This window comes from Diceros bicornis, chromosome 10, assembly GCF_020826845.1.
Source record: "Diceros bicornis minor isolate mBicDic1 chromosome 10, mDicBic1.mat.cur, whole genome shotgun sequence".
Taxonomy (NCBI): domain Eukaryota; kingdom Metazoa; phylum Chordata; class Mammalia; order Perissodactyla; family Rhinocerotidae; genus Diceros; species Diceros bicornis.
Window position 1 is genome coordinate 56,030,600 of NC_080749.1, and position 23,165 is coordinate 56,053,764.

Here is a 23,165-nt window from a genome sequence, read left to right on the forward strand (position 1 = left end):
GTAAAGAAGAGAGGCAGGTGTTTGACCCAGTCTGCCAAACAGATGCATCGGCTCCAAACTCTGAATCTGAAGATGGTGTTGAAAAGTAGGGACCAAGCAGAACCCCTGTAGTGAAGGTGGCAGCAGCGACGGCACCTACGTACAATTTCTGGAGGCAACAATGACTATAGTCCCAGAAATAGCACTAGCATCGAGCATGTGTCATTTTGGAAATAAAGGGGCTATACTTGCCTTTAAGCAGAGCAACATTGTCCTCATTAGATCAATTCCATGGTGTGGTATTAGGTAGTTTATCTTTAAGCTGGTTCTCAAGCCCTTCCTGAGATTCTGTAAGCTATCCAACATCCTTTAAGAAATTATTTTTTGTGTGTAAGTGATCCACAATGGCTTTCTGTTGCTTATAACTAAGAATCTTGACTGATGTGGAAAGCAATTTGGCAATATCTATTGAAATTGAGACTATGCATACCCTACAATTCAGCAATGCCACTGCTGCATATATAATAGTAGAGCAGCATTGTCCAGTAGAAGTTTCTATGGTGATGACTGTGTCCTTCATTATACTAGCCACTAGCCACATGCAGCTACTGAACACTTGAAGTGTGGCTAGTCTGACTGAGGAATTAAATTTTTAATTTTATTTGATTAATTACTTTTAATTAATTTAATTGATTTTTTAATTAATTTAGATTTAAGTATCCACATGTGGCTAGTGGTTACTTTATTGAACAACACAACTCTAGCAAAATGCTGCCTATGTGCACAAAGATACTCATTGCAGCAATATTTGCAATAATAAAAAATCAGAAGCAAGCCATAGTCACACGAATACCATACGGCAGTCAAAGTCAAGAAATCGAGTTTATATTATGAACATGGATAAATCTAAAGAACACAGTTTAGAGGGAAAAAGCCAGCTATATTATGATAGATACAATGAGGTACCACTTTACGTAAAGTTAAAGAGAAACAGAATTATTCTTTATATTTTTTATTGCTTTAAGAATGTAACAAAAATTTAAAAAACACGGAAGGGAGGGCTTCACACTAAATTCAGGAGTGTGTTCCCTCTGGTAAGGGAAGAGAGAGAATTGGAGGTCTTCAACTGTATACATTCTAAGATTTGTTAAAACTTTGGTAAGTATCATTAATTTGTTTTATTATTAGAATTTTTATTGATATCTGAATATTTCATATTAAATATGAAATAATAAAATATTTAAAAATTTATATATATATGTGTATACCTTTTATACATTGAGTAACAGACTAGCCTGCCTCTTCAGCCTGCTTTCATTCCAATGATCATAAGGATTATCTGTTTTCCCAAATCCATTCTCTTCTTCTTCCAGGATAATGGAGATGTGCCTAGGATGACACTTCCCATTTCGCAGGCTCCCTTGCAGCTAGGTGTGGGTGTGTGGCTAAACTCTTGCCAATGGAAGGTAGGTGGAAGTGGGGTGAACAACTTGCCTCTCACAGATTCCTGGCCCCAGACTTCCAGGTTTCCACCCTCCTGGTGGCTGGAATAGCAACGATCAAGATGGCCTTGGAAGCCGCATGTGGAAGAGGGAGTGCTGTCAGCCTCAGTCTGTGAATGGTCACGTGGAACAGAGCTGCCTACCTACCTGTGACTGTCACCTGAGAGAGAATAAACTTCCTTGTTTCTCGAGTCTTATTATTGTCAAGTCTCGTTATGGCAGCTCCTATAGATATGTAATCAGCTCTCATTTTTTTTCACTTACTGTGTTTCAAATTATTTTTCTGATACCTGCGTTATTCATGGTGTTTACTAAAATAAGGGATTAGGAGGAAGTTTCTCCTAATTAGTTACTCTTTACTAAAATAGGGATAAGCATAAAATAATAGTAGTTTTCACTCCTATTTAGGAAATACATATAGAAAGTATAAGTTCTTATAACTGCCAGACATCGGATAGTGAGTAGAAGGTTAATACAAATAACATTTTCATAGCAGTTATAATTTACTAAGAATTTCATATTTGGCACCCGTGGGCCTGCCTCTAGTTCCAACCTCTCAATCACAGATAAAGAAACCACAGCTGAACGTTATTGTACTTGACTAAGTTCACACCATGAGTTAGTGGCAGAACCTTCTGGTTTATTCTCACTCCATTCCTCACCTCCTCCCACTGCCTCCCTAGCTTGGAAGGGAACTTAGAGAGAATTTGGTTGATATATGATGCTTGAATTCTACTCATAGTAATTTATTGAAACATCAGGACGAGATACACACACTCCTGGAAATTTATAAATCTGGGCCACTCTGAATGTTCACTTACACATATAGTGTTGGAATAAACTTCTCAGAGCTAGTTAGACATTTTGAGACACAGTAATAAGTCTGAATATAAATTCTGGTGCACTGACTCCGAGGTGCAAGTGATATTCTTTACACTGGGAGATGAGAATTCACTTTCCATAAGGCAATGTGTCTCCAACTCTCCCCTTGAAGTTCCTCAGTGACAAGAACAGGGAATAGCTCTTTGTGTGAGGGGACAGGAGAGAGACGGGTTCTGGGTGTAAAATCTAAAGCTCCTTCCTCATGAACAAAATTTCTTTGAAGGGATGTATTTTACTTTTATAATTCATGCTAACTTTTGCATGCTACTCCACAACATGGCTTTATTGGTTTTAATATAAAAAAGAATCTTTTAACTCATCAATTAAATTTCTTAATTCCCCTTTCGAAATCTTTGTGGAAAGTTGCTGCCTTATTTATCCTTTGTCCGCATACACTTCCTCACGTCCACAAGGGTACAAGTCTCCCATTTTTATAGTCATAGCTAAGATATTTGGCATGAGAGTACTTAATGCTCTTCATTTCAGAGTATCATCTCTCTTTCACTTCCCTGAGATTCAGGTCAAAGTTGCCTAGAATTCCTATCTTCCTGAAGGGGCTGTTTAAAAACTGGGACTAACTATAGTCCCATGAGAGCCTAGAAACTTTTTTTTTTGGAGGTGGGGGGAGAGGGGTGTCACTTACACTTTGGGTAGAATATGGACAATAAAACATTAGTGCTGGAAGGATGCATGTATAGCATCGATTCATAGATGAACCAACAAAAACCCAGATAGATTACGGTTCTTGCCCCAAATTACAAAACTGACCAAATATTAACACGTATTTTTTTCCTTGACTAATAGTTGGTTGGGATATCTTTTGCCCACATTCTGGATTACTACCAGCTATAGAATGTCTAGTGGCCATCAGCCGCTTCCCAGATTACCCAGAAGTTGTGGAACATTTGTGGTTTCTTAACTCTTCAAGTACAACTGAGATATACATTTTGATAGATGATTTTAGAATCCTTTTGCATTTGAAATGATGTTTAAAATAAACATCATTTTAAGCAATGTTCAGCAAAAATACCAAATAGCATTCCTGACTCATAAGAAGAAACTAATTATTTAAGTAGAAATAACACACAATGCCGTAAGTCAAGGGCCTAGAGCAGGCGTTGGCAAACTTTTTCTGTAAAAGGCCAGATGGTAAATATTTTAGGCTTTGCAGGTCATATAGTCTCTGTTAAAACTACTTAACAATGCCATTGTAGTGTGAAAGCAGCCATAAAAAATATGCAAAAGAATGAGCATGACTATGTTTCAATAAAACATTATTTACAAAAACAGGCAGCGTGCTGAATTTGGCCTTCAGGCTGTAGTTTGCAGACCCCTGCCCTAGAGTCCTATATTTTATAGGCTTTAAATGGTGTGTGTATATAAAGTTACCCAGAATGCTTGCTCTAAAAATGCTGCTAATCTTTTGTTTGGTTAGTTTTATTTATTTTTTAAATAGCTCCTACATATTTTAATAAATCGAATGTAAATCTAAGTGAAAGGATACTTCTAGAGATGTGTGCATGGCCTGGCAAGAGTCATGTAATATGACTCATCTCAGTTACCTCATCCAAAAAACAGCATATAATATAATCCTTGTTTAGTTGCTATTTCGGAACTAGCTAGTTCAGGAATGATAGTAGGATGCAGTGAAGACAAAAAGAGCATACTATTTACTTAGAGATGAATTTGTTATATCTGTCTGCTTCTTTATTTTGTTCCTTAAGAATGCCAAGTTTCTATCCCAGCCTCTTGTGTGGCCTTCTGTGAGTTATCACAGCTTCTTTATCTGAAGCATAAAGAATGATGCTTACCCACATCTTATGGGCATGGCAAGGAAAGCGCTACGGATGCCAAATGTCGTCTATCTAGCACTCAATGCTATTGGGGCTGGACATGTCCCCACGCTTTAATTGTAGCATACTGATGACTGCCAGGCCTCATGGTCTTGTGGCTTTCCATCAGACAACCTGAGAAGGGAGATAAAAAGGACAGAAAACTAACAAAACAGAAAAGGAAAGACGATAAAACCTAAGGATAATGGCTGAGCGGATAATGGCAGGCAACATCTTTAGCTACCATGAAAAGTATTAAGCCAACGTGTTTGTTGAATTCATTTTGTTGGTGGTCACTTTGTGTTCATTCTGAACATCCAGCAGTTAGCTAAGTAAACACACATGACTGATGAAAGAAGAAAGGGAACTATTTTTACGGGGGCCGTTAAACTTTAACTACCATCTGGCAGGGAATGATTAGAGAAGATCAAAATTAAGGCAGTCAACACAAATGCTGTGTGAATACCTCAGGGAATTAACGTGGATAAAGACAGTGAACTTGTGGTTAAATAAAGAGACAGACATAAGAGGGAAGTGCTGAACACATCCTTTATAGCTTTGGACCTCGTGGTCACATTCATTGCCAAAGGAGCTCAAAGAGGGGAGAAATAACAAGGAGGCCACGAGAAAATCTGAAACACCTGGAAATAATCAGATGCTCTGCACTAATCATAAAAAAGAAAGTTAAAGAAGTACACAGGACCACATCATTTGGGCTTCCTCCCTACCCAGGAAGGAAACGTTTATAGGAGAGGTGTGTTGAAATTGGCAGATAGTTAATATTCAGATTAGCCTACTATTTAAAAGTAGGAAATGGTTGTATATACTGCTGGGAAAAAATGTTAGGAACTATATCCTTGTGAACACTAAAACCTCCATAATTTCTGGGAATCACTGCCCACGAATTGAACAGTCACCCAGCAGGTAGTTTGAGGGAGAATAGAAAAGGGAAGTTGCGCCTCTGTCTTCCATCAGTTGATAGCACAGGACTTAACCCTAGGGCAGCTTCTCCCCGTACACATAAAAGATTCTTGGGGAAAGCTACTTGTTTGGCTTTGTAGCTTGTCTCTGTGTTTAGATGGATGCAGAAGGCCAACCTTTAAACATCTGCAAGAGAAATCACGACAGGATAGCTGTGCTGGGTGGGCCCTTTAGCCTGCTCTCTGTTCTGAAATAAGAAGCTCCATCTGGGGAAGGTCCAAGGCCTTGGACTTTGATTACTAGAGTGATCAAGACAGGTTTGGAACAAACATACTGAAGCTGGTCTGTCCCGGGCATCAAAAGGGAAATATCCTGAGGCAAAAGGAAGGAAGGATGTGTTACCTGAGGCAGTGTTTATGAAAATTCATGATGCATAGTTTTTCTCTCTCTCTCTCTGATTTCTTCTTATTTAAGGACTTTATATTAGGCAGCGTGCAAAGTGCGTTTCCATTCCGTATCTCATTTAACTGTCAGTGCAATCTTAGGAGGTATGAATTACCATCCTCATTGTACAGAGGAGAAAACTGAGAACCAAGACAGAGAGAGGTTAAGTAACTGGTCCAAGTATAAGGCCACATGAGTAGTCAGTGTTGGAGTCAGGATTCGAACTCAGGTCTTACTCTCTGCACATTACTGCTCTTATGCTCTTACCCACTGTGACATAATCTGCCTCCAGCAGCTCTACTGGCACCAAAGTCCTCACATCAGTTCCCCGGCATTATGACCTCCACACTTTCCCCTACTTGAACGAGGCCAGGTCCAGAGGGTTAAAAATAATGGACACAGCCTAGGAAGTGTTGGAGAAGACCTGCTATGATCCCCCGCAGCAAGGGCCAGGGGCTCCCCTGCATACCCAGGCGGACCAAGCCAGGGAGGACTGGACCAGACATTACCACACAGCTGGGCTGGGATATTTGGGCCAGGCCCCTTCAAGGGCTTTCCAAAAAGAAAATCAATAGGAAATAAAACAACTGAATTTTTTTCAAGCTTTGAATAATATTTGCTATAGCCTGGTGATGGTATATAAGCACATTTTCCTTGTTTCTTATTTTTAGAATAAAATTCTTTAGAGCAAAATTCTATTCTAATTAAAATTCAAATAATGGCATGACTCATGCACAGATACCCAATGTGCAAGAAAATGCAGTGTTAAAAGTAAAAAAATTCAAAGGTGTGCCAGAATCCTCATCATTAAGGCACTTCCTTCTGCCTTTGTACTTCTGGAATCTCTAAACATCTGGCGATTTTACCATCAGGAAACAGTGCAGTGTCCATCTGTTAAATCAGGCTTTGGCTTCATTCACCTGGGACGATCAGCCAGATGTGGGCGTCCTTTACATTATTAATGATTTCAGTCTTCACTTTGTACATGCCCTGTGAGGGCACACTGTGGGGTACAGTCTATAAATCACTAAAAAATGAAAAAATCGTATTTTGCTTTATTTTAGGCATAATGAAGCAGCAGAACACCTTTTTTTAAGTCAGAGCATAAATCATTAGAATCTATTTAGATTTTTGCCACTAGAAGACTTTTAACTGCTTTTTTTTCTTTGACAGAAAAACCATTGCAAACATTACCTCAACACAAAAAAAATGTTTCCCGATGCTCAGACAGTGGATGCTAAATGAGTTGTGCGAAGATATTCTAGATCTCTCACAGTGGTGGTCTATGTGATCTTGACAACTTATTTATAAACAGCTTCATACGAAATTTCAGTCCACAGTCTTTTCTATCCCATCACAGTTATTATCATGCCCACATGTTACAATGTCCCTGTGACATTGTAGTCAACACAAATGTGTTGACACACATTTGTGTGTCAGTGACAGAGCACTGATTTCAGTCAGCTTCCGTGGCCTGAGACAGCATGGCATGATGACGACAAGCAGAGGCTCTGTCCATTATGACTCTGTGACCTTTGGTCAGTTACTCACTCTCCAACCCTCATTTCCTCCTCTGTCAAGTGGGGATGATGATACTAATAGTACCTACTTACAGAGTTGTCTTCAGGATTAAATGCGACCGGGTATGTAACCGTACCTGACACTTAGTAAGAACTCACCAAAGTTAGCATTATCAAATACTTATAGACACTGAGCAAACTACTTATAAAAAGACTTTCTCAGCAAAATTGAGCAGAAAGTACAGAGATTTCCCATGTACCCCTTGTTCCCACACATGCACAGCCTCCTCCATTGTCAACATCCCCCACCAGAGTGGTACATTTGTTACAACTGGTGAACCTCCATTGACACACCATTATCATCCAAAGTCCATGGTTTTTCTCAGGGCTCACTCTTGGTGTTGTCCACCCTATGGGTTTGGACAAATATATAATGACATGTATCCACCATTATAGTATCATACAGAGTAGTTTCACTGCCCTAAAAATCCCCTGTGCTCTGCCTGTTCATATGTCCCTCCTCCCTAATCCTGGCAACCACTAATCTTTTTACTGCCTCCATGATTTTGCCTTTTCCAGAACATCATATAGTTGGAACCATATAGTATGTAGCCTTCAAAGACTGGCTTCTTTCACTTAGCAATATACATTTACGTTTCCTCCATGTCTTTTCATGGCTTGATAACTCATTTCTTTTTAGCACTGATTAATATTTCATTGTCTGGATGTACCACAGCTTATTGTTCCATTCACCTACTGAATGACATCTTGGTTGCTTCCAAGTTCTGGCAATTATGAATAAAGCTGCTATAAACATCCATGTGCAGGTATTTGTGTGGACATAAGTTTTCAATTCACTTGGGTAAATACTGAGGAGTGTGATTGCTGGATCATATATTTAATTTTGTTCGAATCTGCCAAACTGTCTTTGAAAGTGGCTGTATCATTTTGCATTCCCGTAGCAATGAATGAGAGTTCTGCTCAATTTTGCTGTGAGCCTAAAACTGCTCTAAAAAATAAAGTCTATTAAAAACTTAAAAAAGAAAAAACCTCTCTCGACAAAATGTTTTCTTTCACGATCTGGATTAGTAGTCCTGTGGTCACGGGCACCGCCAGTTTAATCTTTCAAAGTTTCTAGTTCCCCGAATTACACTCATAGGAAGATTATTATGCTTGTGAAATCTAGAGGTATTAATTTCAAGAAGTATCACCATCTTCTCAGCGGCTATTTATTGAGAGCACCCTATGTGCCAGATCTGTACCAGGGGTGGAGATATACGGTGTAGGTCATGGCAGGAAAGGATCATCGGATAATTCCCAACCTTCACTATTGGAACTATAGATATCAATGAGAATCAATCCATGTTGCTTCTAACCTCTGAGAAGCATAGACACTGGGTAGTGAACATCTTATCTAAAACCAATATGAAAAATGTGATAAGCCACCAGTTTTTCTTACCTTAGCTTGTGTTGCATTGATTACTGTCATATGGCCCTGGGGACACACCTCACTGGGTGGTTGGCTTTAAAGCATTTACTTTTTTCCCCTTCCCCTCCCCTTTCTCTGACTGTGATCAATCCCACTTCTGCCTTCTTCCTACTCTTGTCTCTGCCTGGGGCACAACTGGGGACACTTGCCATCATTCTCCAGCATCCCCAGGGCTAGGTTAAGAGTTTTTAAGAGTTAATGTGGGAACCTCTCTACATTTTCCTCTTGTCAGAATCCTTCCCTTGCCTCCCCATCCTGTCTCCCATTCTTACTTCTTGTATCCCTAGCTCCTTGTCGTGGTTCAGAGTCCCATCACCTCTCACTATTCTTTCCCTCCAATCCCTTTGGTGGTACCTACGGCTTGTATTTTAGAGCTTGGGAGCTCCAACTCCTCTCTGACAGGGAAATAGAAGGGAAAAGACAGAGTCCCTGATCCCTTCCAGGACGGTAGCCAGAGAAAATGCTTCACGATCTCTGCTCTGTTATCTGAACTCGTTTTCCAAGAAAGATTAAGCCAAGTGGTGGTTACTTTCTGCAGTGTTTGTTGATTCCATTTTCCATCTGCATTTGATCTTAAAGGGAATTCTGTGGTTGACCTCAGACATACTGATCGACAAGTCAACATTAGAAACGTGACTCTTCATTAAAAAGGGATACTAGTGCTGAAGAGTAGAACTAGAACATGATTAATTGAGTATTCACCAACAGTATTTTAATCCAGATTTTTATGGGCATAGTTATATTTGTGAGATCTTCATTTGATCTGACTTATATTCTATCAATCTAACAACATATTCCTTTACAGAGGGTTCTATAATTGACACTAGATTCAAACATCTCCCAACCATGAATTAGCTGTTCTCTTTGTGTGTGGGTTAGTTGAGGGGGAAAACATGCAGAAAAAAATCTAAAGATTGGATCCTATCAGTTTAGGGTCCTGTGCCGCTGCAGGCTCCTCTGACTCTCTCTTATGATTGGACCATAGGTCCTTTTTGGAGCACTTTCAAGATGTTCTTCAAGCTATTCCTGATCCAATATTCCCAAATCCAGAATTTCATTTTCTTTTCCTGAAAACAGGCCAAGTTTCTTTCCATTTATTTAGCTAAAAATCGAGCATGGATTAACACACTGAGAAAGAACATGGAGAATGTTAGTCAGAATACTGTTTATATTTCTCTATTATGAAGGATAATCATTTGCAGACAAGGACACACCAATATCTTAATTATAAATATTAGTGAGTAAAAATATTAGTTGAAATTGACTCCTAATATTTAATTTATGATTTCATGATGTAAAATTCAAATGTACTGTTATTAAATGACAAATATATATATATATTTTTAAATTTATTTATTTTTCCCCCAAAGCCCCAGTAGATAATTGTATGTCATGGTTGCACATCCTTCTAGTTGCTGTATGTGGGACACGGCCTCAGCATGGCCAGAGAAGCGGTTCCTCGGTGCGCGCCTGGAATCCGAAGCCGGGCCGCCAGCAGCAGAGCGCGCGCACTCAACCGCTAAGCCACAAGGCCGACCCTAAATGACAAATATTGACTCATAAAATATAATTCAGGTTTAATGAACAATTGATTAAAACTGGAAGCAGAATTTTAAATAATATATGAATTCATATTTGAAATTTTTTTCTCCATTCATATATGTACAGAGATGGGAATGTAAAATGTGTCCTATGTGTGAACTAGAAATAAAAAAAATACTACCAGGGTGGCATTGAACATACTTTGAATTTTTAGGGCTTTGGTTGATTTTTCATATATTTAGCAGACTATTCATTTTCTTGCAAAACCAGCTTCTAGTCTAAGATGTAAAACAGAAAGCAAGAAAGAAAATAGGGACCTATTTAAATAAGGTAATTTCTACGTCTTAACAAGTTTATAAAGGGAGATATTAATGATTTAAAAAAAGAGAGATTTTATGGGTCTTAAGAATGCACTACTTTATGAAAAATGATAATAAGAATATAATTTATTGGGCACCTACTCTGTACCAGGCATGGTGTTAGATGCTTGACATTCATTAATTTTATCATTTAATCCTCAGTATAACTCTTCAAAGTTGGCAAGTTTCTCCAGAAACCCTGATGCTCAGGAAAATTAAATAATTGGATATAGCTTATAAATATTACACAAAGTTTGGTTAGCAGCATTGTGCTTACTTGCCTTGGAGTTTACCTTCCAACTGCATTTATAGCTCCTCTTGAAGTCAAAATGAAGAGAACTACTCCAATAGCATGGCCCATTGCAAATGCCTCCTTACTTGTCTTCCCATGGTTCCAATATTAGCAACCTCCAGTCCATTTAGCACATGGTGATTAGAGAGAGGTCTTTTAAACACAGGTCACTTGCCTGCTTAAAACCCTTCAAAAGCTTCTCATTGCACTTTAGAAAACATGAATTAATGAGCCCTACATGATCTGACCCCAGCCCCTCTCCAACACGATTACCTCCGCACTGCCCCTCACCTGCTCTTCCTCAGCCACACTGGCCTTCTGGGTCCTGGGAATACCCAGGAAGCCTTGAGCACTTTCCTGCTGTTTCTCCTTCTTGGAAAGCTCTGGACACTTCTCGCCTTGCAGACTGTGGCCTAACTGGCACTGCAGAGAGGCCCTCTCTGTTTGACTATCACTGCCCCCTACTCGTTTCCTTCATGGCATGTATCACAATTTGTAGTTGCATATTTATTTGTTTATAATTGGTCTCTTCCACATTGTAATCTACACAAGGGCAAGGAGTACCTACCTATATATACCTAGTGCCAACATATAGTAGGAGCTCAATAAATACTTGTGGAATGGATGAATGGGTTTGTGAATGATAGGAGACTGAACAGCAAACTGAGAATTTGACAGAATAGTGCCAAGACCTTATATGACTTCAGGAAAGAATAACAGATTAGAGGGATGAGGACATGTGGCCTAACTTGATCGGTGACACTGAATGAATTCTTAAACCTTATATTGGAAAACAACCCACCAAACAAACCCAGGTAAAGATGGACTTCGCAGAATTTTTGTATGATTTTAAAAACTAATTGCTATGTAGCACATGTAGATATTTTTATTCATTATATGTTTCATGATTAAAACCTCAATACTCTGAAAAGTTAGGAAACTGGGTCCCAAATGTCTTATGCTAACTTTCTCTTAGCCTTGTCTGTGCCCCAGGGGCCCAAAGGCTGTGACAAAAAACCATTCTGCATTGAACATTTACACGCTTGATGTAGTACATGGCAGTTGCTAAGGCAGAAAGCCAGAGGTAATGAGCACTGTGAGAATTATGTGCAGATCTTCTTTGCAGCACTTCCCAACTGTAATTGAACTATCCGCTCCTGATCCTTCAGGTGCTATCAGGATGATTTTCTGCAGACTTCAAGAAAATCCCCGAAGGGCCAAAGACACTTTCTCGGTGTTACAATCCTTATTTCAAGTGAAGCTAAATGTTTGACTCCTAAGTACTTAAATAAGTTTCAAGAAAAAAGGAAATTCTAAGTTGAGACTCCTCTCGCCACACCTGCCACATATGAAGGCTATAAATTTCCCTCAAACAATAAGAAGATCCGAAAGCTATGTCTCTGTTATAATCCACACTTGTCTCAGACATTCTAAGTCTATAGGCTTTTTTTGTGCATGTGGGGGGGAGAAAAATGTTTAATTCTTTTGCAAGTGGTACCCAAAATACCAAGAGTATAGAGACCATTTAGTGCTTGAGGCCTCAGCAAAGAGCGAGAGCACAAAATAAACAGTGATAAAAATTCTTTCTCTCCTTCTCTCATCTCTTGGCGTTGACTTAAGGAGAGTGAGGATACCTACCCACCCACACTCTCTTTGCATTTTGGAGATCTAGCTTTTAGGTCTGTCTGCAATTTGTCCTTTCCCTACATATACTAAAAAATATTAGCTTTCTAAAGATAAATGTCACTAGAATATCCATTTACATACAAAATTCACTTATAATAATAGTGACCGTCATTTTTCGACTTTTTACCATGCACCAAGCACTTTACAATTACTTTACTCAACTCTTATCATGATTCTCTAATGTGGGTATTATTCCTATTTTACACATGAAAAATAGGGGGTGTGAAGAAACTCAAGATCCTACAGTTGGTTAGGGCTGAGGCCTGGTGTCAAACCCAAGTTTATCTGGGTCTGGAAACTTGGCTCTTAACCACTACACGGTTCTACTACCTAATCATCTTGTATGCTTCTGCCTTTTCCTTTTTTTTGCAGAATAAAAGAGAAAAAGGAAAAACAAACAAACATTTTTTTCACCCAAGAGTTGGTTTTTATTGACATTCCTTCCTTATTAAAATGTAAAGTCTCTTTTGTCTCAATGCCAGTCAAGTATTCATTTTTTCAGTTTCTTTATCCTATTTGTATTCAAAATGCACTTGATCTAAAAAAAAAGGTGAGGGCGCTCAATTTGATCTATTCTCAGATTCCTGCCAAATTAAAACATGCCCACAATCCAAATGGTTCAATGTCTCTTCAATTACTTATTATTTTCGTATATTTAGTTATTCTAAAGAAATAGTTTCCAACCTATGGATCTTAGTTTCTGGGAGCCCTTGGAGTCACTGTAAAAGGTGTGTGAATGCATTCTGGATTTGTGTCTCCCACATCTGTGTACTGCTACTTTCCAAATTTATGTAGATGTTGTGGTTGATTAAATACGAATTAATTTGAAATTAAATTAATGGTTAACCTGGCAGTAGCTTGTCGTCACTATGTAGCTTCCAATCAGCAGATAGTAAAAGTTTAAGGACTTTCAGCAAGGGATCCTCATACTTAAGAAAGTTGAGAACCTGGTTTCAAATGTTCACTTAAAGATTCTCGAAGATATGCACTCAAAATTAGAAATTTCTCTCATGACATTGTCTTGGTAGAATATTCCCATTTTTCTTGGGCTCAATATTTTGGGTAAGAACCAAAGAAACACAGGAACTGTGACTTCATCAAAGCAAGGTTCTATTTTTGGAGAGAAAAATTGGACTTCAATTCAGTATTGAAAGGTTGATTGGCAGAATGTATTTGATATGGCTTTCTGTTTTAACCATGATTTATGGCTTTGGGAGGACAACTGGTCACCAAGTATGTAACCCAGAGTCTCCATTTCTTGCTCTTGTCAGACTGCTTCAACATCAAAAGGAGAAGATCTTCCTTTACTCCCACCCTTGCTGGATGCTGCCCAGGATGGGTAGGGATATAGCTTTCCTGTGCCGAAGTACAAGTAGAGCAGAAGAACCTGCTGTGGAGACCCTGTAGAAGTGGCCCTATGTGGATATGTGAAAACCAATTACATGCGCTGCCAACTCTGGCTGCTCCCCTCCCCGACCGGGCCCTCATCTGGGCCTTTGAATCTAGGTTTGCACTCAGGCACAGAGAAAGAGACTTGTCCTCCCCTCCCTAGTGTAAATCTTCTCAGGAGTCTCTCTCTGGGTTTGTGACAGCCCAGTCTGAGCCAAGCGGTGGAGTAAACACTCCTTATTTGAGTTAGCAGCTTATGTATAGGCTCTTCAGCTTATTATGCATTAGAGATTATAAAATGTACATTTCAATCTTACTCTCTGATATTATGACTAGACTAGAGATGGATTTTTGTGTACGTGTTTTACAATTTTACAATTCTCCCTTTCTCTGGACCTCAGTGGTAATTTGATTTGCATCTGGTATATATAAAGTACTGTTCTCAATGTCAGTGCACCCACTTCTAGCAATACTTTTCTTCCAGGGTAACTAGGCTTGTTGGAATGTATATAAAAATAAGAGTAAATAGACTGTAAAAGAGGGGCCAAGGAACTTTCTCACGAATAAAGTGGATGAACTTTAGCTTGATTTATTTTTATTTCTTAGATGTCTTTTCAGTTTTCTTCTGGTTATTTGGTTGTTGTATTCTGAGGAGTGAAGTAATCAGATATATGAGATATAGTTAAAGTGTTATTATACTTTTGAAAGCATAGTGAGGTCTATTTTCTCAATTGTTGACAAGATCAAGGAAATAATGCAATTTTGTGTGTGTGTGTGAAGTCTAAAGGTCAGGCAAGACCAGCTTTCCTTCCAATTAAGAGTTGTCGGAGTAGAATTTGTGGGGCAGAAGATGACAATTTCATCCATCTGTATTATCTAACATTGAAATGTAATTGAAATTGAGTGGATCTCATGGTAGACTTTCTAGAAGCAAAATGTTTGCTAATATTTCTATTCAGAAAAATAATACATATTTTTTGCAATTGAATGGATTTTACGGCTGTTAGAACATAATAATTTCATATTTGTGGTCTTTATTCCTTTTTTTAGCATATAAGTAGCATGTATTCTATAATAAAATAAATTGACTTTTTTAATATGAAAATAGTAATTTCATGTATCTTCTTTTAAGATGTAGGTAGGATCTCTTCTATATTAAAATAGATTGATACATTTTTACTCAATTTGAAAAACAAGTGTAAATCTTTAGAACTGATTTCTGTACCAAAACATTTTTTAACGAAAAGTTGTCAATTGTAATAGTTAACAAGGATAAAATTACAGGTGTCTTTATGTTCCAGCACATAAGCCTAGGTTGAGCATTCTTACTGCCATGTCACTGCTCTTCCCTGTAACCTTGATAGATCACCCCTATAAATATCTCTTGGGGTGAAAAGTAATTTAATCTGTGGATCTGTATATTACCTCCTCATGAACATCCTATCAATTGTGCCAGAGTGCTTTCATGATATGCACTGAACTGAAACCATCAAACCTATTTCACTGAGGATTGTTAGTTAGACCAGAATCTTTGGTCTCAACTCTGTCATTAAATTTTGCTAAAAGGTTTTTCACTTATGCATGGAAAAAAAGCTAAGTTCGTGATTTGGTTTCAAAAGACTCTGCTTATAGGGCTGGGTGACTCCTGGGAACTGGAGTATTCATTTGTTCTTATCTTGAGGTTGACCCATTTAGAACCCAGGTTACAGTTCTATACAATGGCATAAGTCTTACCACTTCCCAAATGATCATGGAACTCAGAGTTATGAGAACACAGCCCACCCTCTATGCACCGACATGGTAGATAATGTTAAAATGGTCCCCACCTCACCAGTTCTCTTCTTTTCTCTCTTCTAATTCATCGCCGAGACCCTTAGTTGAAAATTGTCTACAGCTCTCAGAAGATTTGGGTTCATTAAGAGGGGGTTTGAATAAGGTATTGTGAAACATAAATATGGACAGGGAATTCAAGATAACATGAATAATAAAAAACTTGATAATTTAAATAATTTTCTTGATGCCTATTTATTAAATGGTTCTCGAGAGAGAGGCCTTCAGGCGTTATTGGAAGAGCCTGTTAAATGGGGATTAGAGTATCTGCTCTATCTCAAGGGTTGTTAGGATAAAATGTGATGATAAATGTGAAAGTATTTTTCAAAGTTAAAAGAGCACTATATACACAAGTACTCGGTCTCAGAGGATTGCAAGTTGAAGATATTTTTTCCAATTTTTTAATGTATTTTTATGTATTAGGTTGAGATATTATGGCCCAGAAAGTAATTATTTTATCGAATGCTATGCAGGGTGTGTATTTATGTTGCATAGGAATTATATAGGGGAGGATAAAGTAGTTTGGGTAGATACTAAATCTTCACTATGTTTCTATTAAGCGTTCTGTTTCTGTTTATGCAAGCTGTTGGTAATCATTTGTATAAGTGATGTTATAAATTACTCTGTATAACTCTGGCAAATATTTATTTTAAATACGAAAGTGTTCAATTTTCTGTGATGAAAAGACTAATTAATACAACCACAAAAATATCACTTAATCTTTAGTGGGAAAACTGGCTAGCTGTAAACCAAAACATTTGGTTTTATTGCATAAGTATCCAACAGTAAATTTAGCTTTAATATAAATGGCAAAATTGTGGTAATAACGATTCTACCCTCATTCTTTAGCTCTCTGTGAATTTGTGGTCTCTCACTACCAGCAGAGGGAGCCCTGAGAATTAAATCGTACAAAGATGGCTTTGTTAATTCTTTTGTGTTTACACATTTAGCTTTATAATAAAGAAATAAAAATCATCACAGATTACTGGAAAGTCATCATTCTAGGATTAGGCTGTAGATTAGCATTTGATTCCAGACCGCCAATTATAATGAGCTTCAGTAGACTAGGAGTATCTATAGCTTTCCTCCACTCACCCTACCAAAACATCAGCTGCAAACTTCCACCATCCAACAAAGTTCAGTAATAATATCACAATTCACAGTTTACTACACAGGACATCAGAAAGGATGCACGCCTCAAAACATAATAAGAATTGCTCTCATTGACTACATTACCTCCACATGAAGATTGGAAAACACACACATATTATGTAATCAGTTTTTCCTCATTTAAACATATTTCATTATCTGAATTTATCATTTTTTTAAAAAGGAAAATAGGCTCAAGTAATCTGAATGGAAAATAAATAATGAAGTCTCAGCATTTGTATTTCAGCAAAAAGCTTATTTATAGTATCTCATTGAAAAATAAAGTTTTCCAAATTTCAAGAAAATTAACCTATTTTTCAGACAGCATATTTTCATTGCTTTCTTTCCCTTAATTAGATATAACAGTGCAATGCAATTGCGTATTTTATGCACCTGTGACTAAAGGAACCTATTAAAAATTGAGACCGCAATAACAGCATTTTGATATTACATAGCAAGTCTCATTTTAATAATGGTATTTTAATATTGACGTAACTGCTAACATGATATCAAAAATACACCTTCCTCGGCATCAAGAAATTTACAATCTTTGCCTTCAAAGAGCTTATCTATTACAATAGGGGTTGTAATAGATACACTACAATAATACAATAGAGATTACAAATCAATAGGGATTGATTCCCTTCTTCATGCTAAGGAATTCACTTCAGCAAACATTTATTGAGTACCTATCGCAAGCCAGATAGTGTGCTCAGTGCAGAGGTACAAATGTGAATAAGGCAGCGCTCTTGATCAAGAGGCCGAGGCTGACAAGCAAACCGAGGATTCCAAGGCAAGGTGGTACATACAGTAAAAAAGGCAACACTCTGCTGGGCTTTAAGGTTATCGAAGGCAGGTTACATATCTAATCATTGTAACCCCAATAGCAGGCACAGAGTTTTGCATATATTTAGTGCTCAATAAGTATGTATTGAATTAATTAACAATATGCAGAGTGTAAAGCATCTTCTTGATAAATAAGTTACTTTAATGTTTCCTACTACTTCTTCTTCCCATCACTCCAGTCGTCTTTTCCCTAGTTCTCACAACTTGTGGATAGCCATGGTTTCCTCTTAGACAGCCTAGCAGTTGGGTCACATAATGATTGATACTTGGTTATGTGCTACTCCCTGGGTGTTTTATTTGCTATTCTCTATATTGTGATAGCTTGGCATACATGAGATATATGTAATAATAATAACCAAAAAACCCACAACAAAGACAGCAATGATGAGCATTCTGCTAAGTACTCTTACTTGATCCTTAAAAGAGCTCTCATTATTCCCATTTTCAGGAGAGGGATCTTATGCACAGAAAAATAACCAGCTTCAGGTCACAGGGCTGGTAAATGGTGGTGCTCAGATTTGAATCCAGAACTCTCTGACATCAGACTTCCTGCTCTGAATGACTGCAATATATTGTGTCTTTATTTAGGTTGCTTAGAGACAATTTGAATTAGTAGAGGAAATACTTTCTTGGAAGAGATGGTCCACTTCTTCCAAGAATATTATAAATAAATTGCTTTTAATACATAAAATATACTTAGTCTTTTATTTTTTTATTTATACATTTTTTTAATTTTATTTATTTATTTATTTCCCCAAAGCCCCAGTAGATAGTTGTACGTCATAGCTGCACGTCCTTCTAGTTGCTGTATGTGGGACACGGCCTCAGCATGGCCGGAGAAGCGGTGCGTCGGTGCGCGCCCGGGGATCCGAACCCGGGCCACCAGCGGCGGAGCGCGTGCACTTAACCGCTAAGCCACGGAGCCCGCCCGTACTTAGTCTTTTAAAATTATTTTACGAACAGTACAATATTTAGGTTATAGAAGTACAAATGAATCAACAACTGATGATGCTTTCTAAGCAATATGTTTCTTAAAACTGAAGAACTAAGAGTTCGATTTCTATAATAGGCAAAACACCTTAAAATGTATCTTCAGATGCTCAACAGACCCCAAAAGACTCCCTAGACCTGGAGCACAGTGCAGTCTGCTGTGGAACGCTTAGCGGCTTTGTTCTCCCAGCCAGACTCATCAGCAGCGCCAGGTGGTAATAACTATCCAACTGATTCCTACTAGTAAAAAAATCTGCCTGAGGTCACCACGGACTCTTTCCCCCATTCTCTGCTTCATCTCTGACCTGATACGCTTTTGGGAAATAATTATGCATGGCAGGAAGTTGCCATACAACAGAGAAGGATCATTGTGTCGTGGGATTATATAGGATCTGAGATCAAATACTTTTTATTGTGAGAAGAATAAATTGGAAAACACGGTTTTCACCAGCCTAGCACAGTAAAATCTATTTTTTCTTTCCTGTTTATTTCATCATTAAAGGCCCAATAAAGGAAATTGTTTACCAATTTGGGAGAATGTTAGCATCAGTGTTTAGCATTCAGCACAGTCACATAGATCCCAGAAAGAAAAATGGCTCCAGAGTCTGTCCAAGTTAACTGGAATAAAAGAAGGGATACTTTAAAGCCGTCTCTTTTCATGCATCATACATTGTTATCATCAGGTAGATGAAAGCAATAAGTACTTAGTTAACGATTCTCTATCTAGGAAGAATTTTTAATTAGCTAAATCTTGTTCCTGCTTCATTTTTTTTATTAAAAAGAGGAAGATAACAAGGGGAAATAAATCTGAGGATATGTTTTAAAAAAGCAACATCCTGCTACCTTCCAAAGAAGATGTAGTCAGCCAAACTCCGAGACTTGTGCTATCCAATAGTAGACACTAGCCACATGTGGCTGTGGAGCACTGGAAATGTGATTAGTTCAAATTGAGACATGCTGAAGCCTAAAATACATCCTAGACTTTGGAAACTGAATGTGAATTAAAAAGAAGATAAAATAACTCAGTACTAATTTTTATATTGATTATAGGTTGAAAGATAATATTTTAGATATGTTGAGTTGAATAAAATATATTATTAAAATTAATCTCACCTGTTTCACGTTACTTTTTAAAAATGTGGCTACTACAAGATTTAAAACTACATATATGACTTGTATTATATTTCTATTGGACAACACTCTCCTAGGCTTTCACTTTGGGACATCATTGCTTCCTGAGAACCAGCTGACTGTGAAGAACAGCAGGATCCTCAATCACAGAATTAAAACTTAATTCAAAATCCTTTTGAAAAGCAATTTGGAGATACATATTACGAGACTTAAATGTGTCCAAACTCTTTTAAGCAAGAATTTACATTTCTAGCCCTGTGACCCAGCAATTTCATTCTTAGGTATATTCCCAAGAGAAATGAAAGCATATGTCCACACAGAAACTTGTACACAAATGTTCATAGCAGCATTATTCAGCACAGCCAAAAGATGGAAACAACCCAGTTGTCTATCAACTGGAGAATGGATAAACAAAATGTGGTATATCCATACAATGGAATATTATTCATCTATAAAAAGGAATGAAGTATGGATACATGCTACAACATGGATAAACTTGAAAACATTATGCTAAGTGAAAGAAGCCAGTTACAAAAGACCACATATTACATGATTCCATTCATACGAAATGTCCAGAACAGGGAAATAGAGACAGAAAGTAGAGTAGTGGTTGCCTAGGGTTGGTGGGAGGTGGGTGTTGGGTGAGGAGTAGGAAGGTGATAGCTAAAGCGTATGGGGTTTCTTTGGGGTAATGAAAACGTTCTAAAATTGACTGTGGTGATGGCTACACGTATGTGTGAATATATGGAAAGCAACTGAATTGTACACTTTAGATGGGTGAATTGTATGCCATGTGAACTATACTCAATGAAAAGCTATTAAAAAAAGAATTTAATTCCTGGGAAATCAAAGTTAAGAAAATTATCCTAAATAAATTAGAAAACCCCTTTTAGGCATGAAGCTGCACATTACTGCATTATATATAATAGTGAAAAATTAAAAACAACCCAAATGTCCAAATAGAGGAGTGGCTAAATAATTTATGGCATCATCTCATCATAGAATGCAGATATTAAAATGATGAGTACAAACAAACTCTTTTAAAAGTTTGTAATAAGATGAGAAAATTCTTGTTTTCTATGATTAAGTGAAAAAAACCCCTGTGATAAATGTTATTTGCATAGTATCATAACAATAAAAAAGTGCCTAGAATAAAACTAGAAGGAAATATTGGCCCTAAAATATTGGGAATGTTTGGATTGTGGCGCATGCGAGAATTTTACCTCTTCATACTTTTCTTTATTTTCCATAATTATCAACTTTTTAATTAAAAATATTTTATTAAAAATCCAATAAATGCTATGTTTTAAAAAGTTCACTTTTACACTTTAATTGCCAAGAAAGGAGAGTAGACTAATAATAGATTTTTACAAAATTCAAAAACAGAAGTTGGAACAAGGCAATATTTCTGTTTGAAACCTTCAGTTAACCAAAACATTAAATTAACTGAGCACCACTCAGTTTGTCTTTCATATACAAACATGAAGATAGGGGCCAGCCCAGTGGCATAGTGGTTAAGTTCATGTGTTCCGCTTCCGTGGCCCGGGGATCATGGGTTTGGATCCTGGGAGTGGACTTCTGCATCGCTTATCAAGCCATACTGAGGCAGCGTCCCACATAGAAGAACTAGAAGGACCTACAACTATGTACTGGGGCTTTGGGGAGAAAAAAGAAAAAAAAAGAGGAAAATTGGCAACAGATGTTAGCTCAGTGCCAATCTAAAAAAAAAGCATGAAGACAATTCACCAAATTGAGGTGATAATTAAATTAGCTAAAAAGGATGGCACAATGGCATTGACTGTGATTTTACTCTGTTGATTGAGACCAACAATTGACAAAATTCCACCAACTATTTTCAACCCTGAAGTTTTCTTTTCTTCCTATACCTAAAGTCTGGAGAGAAAAAATTCCCTGCTCCTTTCCAAAGTGAACGTTTTTATGTACGCTTTCTCTCTGCTGCTCCTTTTATTTAGAAACAGGTTCAGATCCCCCTTTCCAAGCAAACCTTTCCTTGGCCCTGCTCTGATTCCACTTCAGGGTCTCATCTCTCTGCTCCCCTTCATTATCCAAGGCCTCCATTTTCTTCCCCACTTGGCAGTCTGGGTGGTATTGATATGACCCTAGTGAAATAGCTCTCTGGAATATTTATTTATCTGCTCTCACCAAACGCCATGATCTCTCTTTGCAGTCTGTCTGCAGGAGGATTCTAGACAACTAGCACTCTCCCTTCCGTTCAGGCTGTTGCCTCTGCCCTCAGTGCCTTACCTTCTACTGCCTATTAATGTTTTACCCCTTGGGGTAAAAGTCATGTCCAGCTGATACCCCACTTCTTGCCAGCGATTTCTCAGATTCTGGTAGGCAAAATAACTCTCACTTGGTCCCATGTGAGTGGAGGGCATGGTCTGGATTTTATTTACCTTGTTCCTACTCAGCAGAAAGTTTTCCACACAGTAGGTAATGCTCGATACATGATCACAGCATTGGAGGAGCTGACAAGACAAGGTATGTTAAGCTTTTTTATCTCCTTTTGGTGGTATTTAGAGATTTTTTTTCAGATGAGTTGGAGATTTCTGACTATTTCTAAAATAGAAATTTAGAGCTAAGAAAGAGCTAGTTTAAACTTCTCGGTTATAGATGATGAACCCAAAGCCCCGTGGCACTGAGACTAGCCACTCAGTTGGTCTTCAACAGAACCACAACCAAAACTCAGGTCAGCTGGCTCCCAAGTCAAGTCACTACTCACCTTTCCCTGCCCATCTTGTGCTTCCATCGCCTAAAAGTTTCAGAACTGACTGTTTTGTATCCTTCTCACTGAAGCCCCTCAAGAAACATAAAAACAATCTGCTGTGGACTTCGCTGCTCTCCCTAGTCTGTGCACTCAAGATTTTAATTCATGTCGAATATTTCTTTTGTACCCAGTAGGGTAACTAGCTGTCCTGATCTGCCCAAGATTGAGGGGTTTCCCAGGACATAGGACTTGCAGTGCTTAAGGAGAGAGTCCCAGGCAAACTGGGACTATTGGTCATCTTAGTATCAGGCATTCTAATAACACTTTAATATACCTTATTTAAATGACAGCCCTGTGAATAGGCTCATTCCCATTTTACAGATAAGGAAAACTGAGTTTCAAAGGGGTTAAATGATTTGTCCAAGGATATGTATCTTATAAATGACAGAGCCAAGATTAAACTCTAGATATGTTTAACTGTAAGCTCATGATCTTTCCACTACCTTCCAATGTGGGTGCTTTACAGCTGTTAAAATCTGCACAGGGAAAGATAACCCTGTGAAATACTTAGTTTAAGAATTGATTTATTATAGACTAGTTTCTTTGAGGTCTTGCGAATTTGCATGATTGACACATAAGGAGAAGAAAAGTAGC